Here is a 9,227-nt window from a genome sequence, read left to right on the forward strand (position 1 = left end):
CCATGCTAGGCGAGTGCTCTACTACTGAGCCACAATCCCAGCCCATCATTCATTTACTAATTTACTCCAAAAGTGTTTTGTGAGTAACTACCATGTGCTCATTGCTAGTGCTATAATACAATAATGAGCAAGCAAATAGGACAGTGTCCCTACTTGCATCAAGGAGATTTTGGTCTATTAAGAAGTGCAGATATTATCCAAAAGCTTTATATAAATAAATACTGTGATGAATCCAAACAGTTTAGACAAATAGAATCATGCTATTACTTAGCTATCTTTTGCTGCATAATGAATAAACTCAAAATTTATTGGCTTAAAACCATACCTATCATTTATTATTATCTTTCACATCTCTGGGGGTTAATTTGGCTTAGCTGAGCAATTCTCACTCAGGGTTTCTCGTGCTGCTGCAGCTTACAGTGATGGGGTTAGAATAATCTTGAAGATTTTCCTAATCCCATGTCTCACAGTTGATTCTAGCTCTTAACTGGGATCCCAGTGACCCCTTTATTCCACTTCTTTTTAACATGGTTCCTGGCTTCCAAGAATGAGTATCTTAAAAAGAGGTGGGGGAGCCTGCGTGGTGGCGCACACCTATAATCTCAGGGGCTCCAGAGGTTGAGGCAGGAGGATTGCAAGTTTCAAAGCCAGACTAGCAATGTAGTAAGGCCCAGAGTAACTTAGTGAGACCTTGTTTCTATATCAATATTTAAAAATGGGGGGCTGGGGATGTGGCTCAAGCGGTAGCGCGCTCTCCTGGTATGGTTGCGGCCCGGGTTCGATCCTCAGCACCACATACCAACAAAGATGTTGTGTCAGCCGAGAACTAAAATGTAAATAAAATATTTTTTAAAAAAAGATTACAGATCAGGGCTGAGAATATAGCTTAGTCAGTAGAGTGCTTGTTAAGAAATAAATAAATAAATAAATAATAAAAATGGGCTGGAGGATGTGACTTAGTGGTTCAATCCCAAGTACCAAAAAAAAAAAAAAGGAAAGAAAAAAGATCAGTCAAAAGCGGTATTGTTATGCTTGAATTCGGGACCCCCAAAGACCACCAGAGACCCAAGATCCATGCAAGCAGCAAAGAGGTAGGTGTTTATTGCGAGCTAGCTCGGTCCTCCGCACGCACACACAGCAACTGGTGACGCTGAGAGGCCCCGAGCCCAGGGTTTGCAGCATTTTTATACATTCTTTGGAGAGGGCAGGGACTTCACATACATCATAGCAAATCATCACACACCGAGGGAAAATCAAATAACAACTCTAAAACATGATTAGCACATTCACTGGCGGGAACAAGTTGGGTAGGGGTGATTGGTCAGTACAAAAGGGGTATTCATTTGAACTGATTGGTTTAAACCAAGAGGGGTGTACGTGCTGAACTACATGGTTTCCCAACTTGTTATCAACCACCATAAACCACTGGGACGGTTATCTGGCATCCCAGGTATTTCCCTGTCTCATGCTGATTGGTGGCTGCTAGGGGGCTGCTATGGATCTCCACCTAGCCTGACTGAGTCAGGGACACCTGGTGAAGCAGATCTCTCCTGTTATTTGTAGATAAACAACTCAGCAGGGTGGGAATGTGCTTAGGAGTGCTCTGTGGGTTTTTCCAAGGACTAAGGTCATGTCCCTTCCTTGGACAGGCTTTGCTCTGAGGTAGAGACTGGTTTTTCAGTATCACCTTTTGTGAGCTAGCCTTGGAAATCATATAGAATCAGTTCTGGCATAGTCACAAAATCACCTTGATTCAAGAGGAGCAAATATATTAGAGACTCTATGGCAGGAGTGACAATGTCATGTTGTAAGCAGAGCATAAGGACTGGGAAGTATTGTTACAGCCATCTTGGAAAATATGCAGTTCATAAGACAGGCAGGCAAAATCACCTATAACAGAATCAGGGAAAGCTACCCTGAAGAAGTGTCATTTAAGATAAGATCTGATAAGATGTTGGGCTGGGAATGTAGCTCAGTGTTAGAGTAGTTACCTGGCATGTAGGAGGCCTTGGGTTCTGTCCCCATCTCACACACATACACACACATACAGTTATCTAGAATAAAGACTAAGGAAAGCAAGCAGTCAGAAGAGTATGTGCAAATTATCAAGAATACAAGTAACAATAAATTTTGACAAAAACGTGAGGGAAAAGGTACACTCATACACTGCTGATGGGACTGCAAATTGGTGCGACCACTATGGAAAGCAGTATGGAGATTCCTCAGAAAACCTGGAACCACCATTTGACCCAGTTATCCCACTCCTTGGTTTATACCCAAAGGACTTAAAATCAGCATACTACAGTGTGCAGACCCGTGATCTAAATCATGGCCTATCTGACTCTTGTGGCTGCGTTTGCACTAAAAGCTGCCTGTGCAAAGGTGCAGGTCAAGATGCCCCAGTTGCTGTGGTAATGCTGCAATGCGTATCAGTTGAGGTGGCTACATGCGTATCAGTTGAGGCCTTGCGTTCAACCCCTTCTCCCAGGGATGGTGAATTCAGAGCAAAACAAGATGACCTTAATGTCTCACCAGTCCTGTGTCCTTCAAATTCCCTACTTTGTTGAAACTTTCCCACAATTAAGCTTTCAGTGGTGAAACCTATATAATAAACTTGTTGAGCTAGCTCCAAGTCAGTCAAGCCTCACCAGGGCTTGGCTATCCACCTGACCCCAGCTTTCTCTCTACATGTGCCTGTTTGTTTTTTCTTTATCCCCCATCACCCCTGCATGGCTGATATCTCCCTTAATTATTGGCCACGGCTCCAAGAAATGAAAGGGTCACAGCAAATGGTGCCCAAACAGAGACAGGAAAAGGCCATGGCACTACAGTGATGCAGCCACATCAATATTTATAGTAACCCAGTTCACAATAGTCAAGCTATGGAACCAACCTAGGTGCCCTTCAACAGATGAATGGATAAAAAAAATGTGGTCTATGTACACAATGGAATATTACTCAGCCATAAGTGGCTCAGTGGCAGAGCACTTGCCTAGCATGCATGAGGCACTGGGTTCGATCCTCAGCACCACATAAAAATAAAATACAGATATTTTGTCATCTAAAACTAAAAAATAAATATTTTTTAAAAGAGAGAAATGAAATTATGGCATTTGCTGGTAAATGGATGGAACTGGAGAATATCATGCTAAGTGAAATAAGTCAATCCCCAAAAAACAAAGGCCAAATGGTCTTTCTAATATGCCGATGCTAATTCACAATGAGGGGTGGGATAGAAGCTCATTGGATTAGACAAAGGGGAATAAAAGGGAAGGAGGGGGATGGGAATAGGAAAGACAGTAGAATGAATCTGATATAACTTGCTATGTTCACATATGATTATATGACCAATGTAATTCTACATCCCATACAAACAGAAGAATGAGAGTTTATACTCCATATCTGTCTAATATGTCAAAATACATTCTACTGTCATGTTTAACACTAACAAATAAAAAATTAATACAATAAAAAAGAAAAGTATGTGCAAAGATCCTGAGACAGAAAGGAACAGAACACAGACTGAAGGAAGATCAGTGCAAATGAAGAACAGAGAGTGAAGGGGAAGGACAGTGCTGAAGAGGTAGACAGAGTCCAGATCAGATGGGCCTTTGCTGCCTATGTTCAGAGTCTTTTCCTTTATTCTACACACACCAGCAATACATCAAGGGAATTTGACCTGATGAGTGATAGTTTGCTCTGACTTTAGCAAGTGAAGACTATATTGAGGTTACAGTAGGGACCGGAGTAGATTTAGGGGACCACTTAGAAGGCCATTGATGGGAGCCCTGTTGAGAAATGATGGTATATAGCTTTGGCTAACTAGGTGGCAATGAATATTGAGAGACATGGTAGCCTTCAAGCACTATAGAGAGGAAAATCAACAGGACTTAGGGGTGGGTTAAATAAGGATGGGCTATAGTGGAAGGAAGGAATCAATGATTAATTAAGGTAACAGCCATAGAGACACATAAGACAACTTGGTTTGCAGAGTAGAGGTCCTGAATTTATTTAGCATACATGGAGTTGGTGCATTCAAACAATCCATGAAAGAAAAATCAGTAGGACCAAGAACACAGATGAGAATGGGAAGATGCACATTTATAAAATCTCAGTGTTTAGTTAGTAATTAAAGCTGTAAGTCTGGATAAGATGACTGAAAGACAGTATTCTCTTGGAATCCAAAATCTCATGGTTTCCCAGAGACTGATGGGTGGCCAGAGACTAAAAAGCATCCAGAGAGATTACAGGTAGGATAATACTGCTTCCTGGAGGCTAAAGGGGGTCACTGTTTCTGAGGTGGTGGAGGGGGAGGAGTTGGGGGACAGTCAGCATAGATAATGAATGATTGGGTCCCCAAGATGGGGACTGATATCTCCCTTAATTAATGGCCACAGCTCCAAGAAATGAAAGGGTCACAGCAAATGGTGCCCAAAGGAGAAGAAATAAAATGCTAATGACCTCCAGAGCAATTCCTCCTTCTCCAACCCGTTGCCAAGGTTACCTGCCTACAGGGAAGTGTTCCTCCCAAAAAGGAGTTGTTAATAAAGTACCTCTTGGTGGGGGGGCTCTCTTCTTGCCTGTACCCCTGGAAGGCTCCTTTCCCACCTTTTGCCCACTGGGGCAAGATAAGGGGAGGAGGGGGGCGTGAGAACAAAGGAAATCTGAAATCTATAAAAGGAGCAGGACACCCTCACTCCCTCAGGCATAAATTTGAACCCCTTCCTCTGTGGAGAAGCCTCTGTCCCTCTCTATATATATTCTATACTTTAAATAAAATGTTTTGTGCTTCCCTTGGCATTTCTCAGGTTGAATCTCCAACACCAGGGGAACAGGACTCCAACCCAATTCTCAACACTGGTATCATTACTAGAAGTGATGTGCAGCTGTTAGTGGTGAGTACTCCTGCAAGGAATATAAAGAAGAAAATCACTACTGGGGTCAAAATCATGCAGGTTGTGATGTAAGGGTCTGGCGAAGCGTTGGAAGAAGAGACCAACAAGAGACTGGCTTCATGCAATAAGCAGGAGGGAGTTTATTGAAGATCAGCGCGCTGAGGCTCAAGGCTCACTCAGGAAGGGAGAGCGGACCAGAGCCCAGAGCAGAGGTCAAGCAGAGCTTAAGTACACTTTTTGAGGAGGGCGGGGGGCTTTGCATACATCAGAACAAATCATCATGAGGCGCGGGAAAATTGAACAACAACTCTGAGACATGATTAGTACATTCATTGGCGGGAACAGATTGGGCAGGGGTGATAGGTCACTTCTAAGCGGGGTACACATTCAAACTGATTGGTTTTAGGGCCTAAATAACTACGTGACAAACTACACAGAGTCCCAGGTTATTAGACAACCAAGGAGTCCATGAGAATATTTACTGGGCAGTTCGGGTATTGTCCTAACAGCTACAGGGATTACAGGTTCTGGGGGTAGCAGAGGAATTTTAACAATACCTGGTCCTTCACTTTTTAACTCAGGCCCTGCAGCTTGGAAACTTTACAATGCCCGGTCTTTTACACTTTAACTCAGGCTTTGCGGCTTAGAATCAGCTTAGAAATTTTACCTTTATAGTGAAAGCAAGAGCTATTTCATAGGAGTATGGTGATGAAAGCAGAGAGTTTAAACAATGTTTTGAAAGGGAAGAAGAGTTGGAGAAAAACTATTTAATATGATCATCATATAACAGAGCCCATTTTGAGAGTAAGATACCAAATATTGAATTTCATAGTACCATATCATATGCTGGAATAACACATTACTGTGTTTGTTCTCCTTTTATTTATTTTTTTTTCTTTATCAATTTTTCCATTACCTCCTTTTAATTTAAACATGCATACACAAAGAAAGGTTTCCATCTTTTAATTTGCAACATAATATACAGGACTACAACACCATTTCAAGTTCAAATTAGGGGAAATATCACACTCAAATATGCTTTGATTTGACAAGTTGCTGTTACAATACTGAGAAGTTTCATGAAAAAGTTATTTAACAATTTTTAAGATAATCAAATATCTTTTTGCTACATGGGCCAATACAGTCATAGTAACTTGTTTAAAAATGCAGTATTTTGCACTTCAAATTATTAAAAAAGAATATCAAGATCATATATGTTCTGAATTATTCAAACTCATTCCATTTTTGAAAGATGAAAGTGAACATTCTACAGTAAACGTATCATGAGACCACTTCTCCTTTGCACTTACACATAAAAGTCAAAAACTAAAGCACAATTGCCTAAAGACATAGCTATATCTAGAATACACTGGTGTAATCATTAAAGACTACTAGAACTAAATTATCACTTTTATATCAACACTTTTCACCACAACACGTCTTTCCTAAAAAGACAAAAACTCTTGGGATTTAGATTTCCCTTATTGAACTGAACATAATAGAATCTCTTACATTCTGGCTTTGTAATAAGCTTTAACTGCTTCCAGTAGGAACTATCTACACAGCACAGTGCTACACACAATTATTCCAGTGAGATGTGTATTTAGTTTCACAATATGATCAACACAGTAGTGCCATACAAAGTTTTCTGCAGGTAAAAATGCTAGGAAAGGCCACGGTGGACAGTGCCAGACACTGAGTACAGTAGATTACAGGTACCACTGAGGGCCAGAGGAGACCACAGATTTCAGTCTTTGTTTAGCAATGGAAAAAAGAATAACATCTACAGAAACATAAGAATAAAAATATATAATTCCACTGTTGATAATGTAATTTTCCAGATACTGTTTCTTTTGTTAAATGGGCAAACTAGCTTTACTTCAAATTAGAGAAAGTGAATACAATCAGAATAGGAAAGATTTTCCTTGTTTCCTCATCAAAGGAATGCACTAGGGTTAGCGGGAGGATCTTTCTGGTTTCTGTATCTGTAAGTCAGCCAAACCCCCAGGATCTCTGTAAAACTGAAAAAGAGGCCAATGCCACCCACAAATCTCAAAACTTCTCCAGCATATTCTCCTATTATTGGAGCACAAAGCGAGCACTTGTGGCTGCTTTGATGACAGCTAGCCAGACAGGTGTCATTTGGGTTAAAACTTCGGAACCCACAGCAGTTTAAATTTCTCTGGATGTCATTTCGAGCACTTGCTGTATTGTTCCAACCAACCTCCAGAAGCTGACTCTGTTGCTCCTGGTTCAGGGCTAAACAAGCACAAGAGACAGAAAACTGAACAATAAATACAAGAAGGAGAATAATCATATAAAAAAATAGCAACACCTGATGGTGTTTCACAGCTCCGATCAGCCCCACTAGTGCAATCAGAAACAAGAAGATGCCCACTGCAATGACCACACCAACCACTCGGAGACTGGAAATCAGCCCGAAGCCGATGCCCCAAGCAGCAATTCCAATAAGCAACAGACTAACCAACGTGTAGAGCAGGTTGAGGGCGCATAGGCAGTTCTTGGAACACGCGAAGCCCCCGCAAACCATCTTGGAGCCTGTGTTTGCCGGCAGCTTCAGGTAAATGCCACTCTGGCGGGGCCTTCCGGGGAAGCTGCTTTGTCCTTGCCTTGAGGGCCTGGCCGAGGCTACATGGCAGCGCCAACGCGGGCTGGGGGCTAGGGACTGGCGCTCGTTTGTTCTCCTTTTAAAAGAAGGGAGCATGCTGGGCATGGTGGCACATGCCTATAATCCCAGGGGCTTGGGAGGCTGAAGTAGGAGGACCACGAGTTCATACCCAGCCTCAGCAACTGCAAAGCACTAAGCAACTCAGTGAGACCCTGTCTCTAAATAAAATACAAAATAAGGCTGGGGATGTGGCTCAGTGATTTGAGTGCCCCTGAGTTCAATCCCTGGTACCAACAAAATAAATAAAAGAAGGGAACATAATGCAAATGAGGAATCTTATGTGTTCTAGACAAACACAAATTGGACCCCACTAAGAGAGAGAAAGGGAGAGAGAGAGAGAGAGAGAGAGAGAGAGAAAGAACCTAGCACAATGCAGGAAAACTTCAGGCAGAGCATTAAAAAATATTAATGTAGAATCCCGAGGCCAGGGCAAAAGACAGGTAGCTGATGATCGAAGAAAAGGAAATGGGTAAATAGCACTTCCCCATCAACCAGTTGCTTACAGCCTTCCAGGGGAGGAGAAGGATTGCACTTTCTTTCTATTTTTTTGGAGGGGGGGAGTACTGGAGATTCAACTCAGCAGCATTCAGCCACTGAGCCACATCCCTAGCCCTGTTTTATATTTTATTTAGAGACAGGGTCTCCCTGAGTTGATCAGCACCTCACCGTTGCTGAGACTGGCTTTGAACTCTCAATACTCCTTGCCTCAGCCTCCCAAGCCTCTGGGATTACAGGTGTGTGCCAGTGCACTCAGCTCAGGATCATACTTTCTGACATGAACAATCACCCTCTGGAAGGCTCTCTTCCTGCCTTTTGGTCATGTAGGCATGAGAAGAGAGGAAACCTAAAATCTATTGTAAGGGACCAGCGAACGACGGAGGAAGAGACCACCAAGAGACCGACTCATGCAACAGCAAAAGGGGACTTATTGCAGATCCAGTGCACTGGGGCTCCGTGCTCACTCAAGAAGGGAGAGCTGCCCAGAGCCCCGAGCAGGGGTTAAGCAGTGCTTAAGTATACTTTTTGGGGAGGGCGGAGGCTTTGCATACATCAGAGCAAATCATCATGAGGCGCGGGAAAATCGAACAACAACTCTCAAACATGATTAGTACATTCACAGGTTGGGTGGGGGTGATAGGTCAGTCCTAAAGCGGGGTGTACATTCAAACTGATTGGTTTAGGCCCTGAGGTGCCTACGTGCTGAGCTGCACTGGGTCCAAGTTGTTAAGCAACTAGGGGGGATTCCTACACATATCTAATGGGCAGTCTTGGGAATTGTCTTAACAGCTACAGGAATTTCGGGCTTTGAGTGTAGCTTAGAAACTTAACAATACCTGGTCCTTTACATTTTAACTCTGGCTTTGCAGCTTAGAAACTTTACAATACCTGGTTCTTTACATTTTAACTTCAGTTTCTTTTACCCTTTCACTATAAAGGGGCAAGCAAGACACCCCCAGTCCCACGGGCATCAGTTCTGGGTCCCCATTCCTCTCAAGATATCTCTCTCTCTCTCTCTCTCTCTCTCTCTCTCTCTCTGTCTCCTATCTCTTAAATAAAATGTACTTTCTGCTCTTGCCTCAGCATTTCTCAGGGGTTTAATCTTCAATGCTGGGAGAACAAGGACCTGATCCTAATTATTTTTT

General features: G+C 42.6%; 1 pseudogene; it reads right to left on the reverse strand.

Moving 5' to 3' along the window:
• Window positions 1-6,442: 6,442 nt before the first annotated feature.
• LOC144250801 (tetraspanin-13 pseudogene) lies at window positions 6,443-7,559 on the reverse strand (annotated as a pseudogene).
• Between the last annotated feature and the right edge of the window lie 1,668 nt (window positions 7,560-9,227).

This window comes from Urocitellus parryii, chromosome X (genome assembly GCF_045843805.1).
Source record: "Urocitellus parryii isolate mUroPar1 chromosome X, mUroPar1.hap1, whole genome shotgun sequence".
In the NCBI taxonomy this organism is placed as follows: Eukaryota; Metazoa; Chordata; class Mammalia; order Rodentia; family Sciuridae; genus Urocitellus; species Urocitellus parryii.